Raw genomic sequence first — 1045 nt, forward strand, 5'->3', positions numbered from 1 at the left:
AAACGAAAAGATTTAAAGAATTTAATGGAGGCAAAAATAAAAGCAGAGCAAATATACACTACATTACAGTAGTTAAACTTGCTTATATATTTTTTCCCCCAATTTGACTATTTCATTATATGAATTCTCTGACCGGAATCCAAATAACTCTACTGGTTTGATTTTTATCTACAGACTCAGTCATCAAATTTTGAAAGGTTACAACACATTACATTTTGTATTCAATTATTACTAATCATAAAACAAAACACTGTTATTTTAAAATTAGAGAAAAAATTCCAGAATGTTCAATTTAAAGATTCAGCTAATTTTACTGCTAGAATATGTAAATTTGATGCCTTGACAATAAGTTAGTATGTCTTATTTTATCCACAATGCCACCAAGTAAATGTCTTTGCTACCCAGTTCTTGCTCCTCTGTCAGCATGTCAAACACCTTCTACAAATCTTTTGAGCTTAAATAGCAATAAATTACTACTGGAATAGTAGTTAAAACAGAGGTCAACAAATAAAACAACAATTTTAAGAAGTTCTTGAGAATATTAATAGGTAACAAATTAAGAAAGAAAAGATTAAATTTATTTTATTTGGAATCTAAAGTATAACTTCCCTTGGACACTACTAGAAAATTCTGAATCATGATACACAGATATTCTGATGACTGCACACATCAGTGACTGAGAACTGCCAGGCTGGACTGAACACATACACCAAAGGTACAAGGTCCTCTCTTTTCTACTTTAACATTAACAGAAGCAGGCTATCTTTTGTCACTACTATGCCTTTTTACAACACTTCCATATCTAAACAGTTAGTAAGGGTCTCCCAACACTTACCCTAAGCTGTCTTGTTTTGGCTAAATTACAAATTACATACTTTTCTTCCTTATAATCAGTAGTATGTAGGAGCTGAATCATATCTGGCTCATGAGAGCCAATTGTACACATCTCTTCCAAAATCTGCATTCAGTGACATCATTGTTGATAGCCTGAAATCGACCATGGTATTTACACCATGGAACTCAGGAAATGCTACAAGTAAAGGCC

At 32.3% G+C, this 1045-nt stretch overlaps 1 protein-coding gene across 1 annotated transcript in view; it reads right to left on the reverse strand.

Annotated features, from left to right (window-relative positions):
- Positions 1-1045, reverse strand: part of MIA2 (MIA SH3 domain ER export factor 2) — a 77814-nt gene that overhangs the window by 58687 nt on the left and 18082 nt on the right. The gene's annotated exons all lie outside the window — the stretch shown is intronic.

Source organism: Trichechus manatus, unplaced genomic scaffold (assembly GCF_000243295.1).
Source record: "Trichechus manatus latirostris isolate Lorelei unplaced genomic scaffold, TriManLat1.0 scaffold00043, whole genome shotgun sequence".
Taxonomy (NCBI): domain Eukaryota; kingdom Metazoa; phylum Chordata; class Mammalia; order Sirenia; family Trichechidae; genus Trichechus; species Trichechus manatus.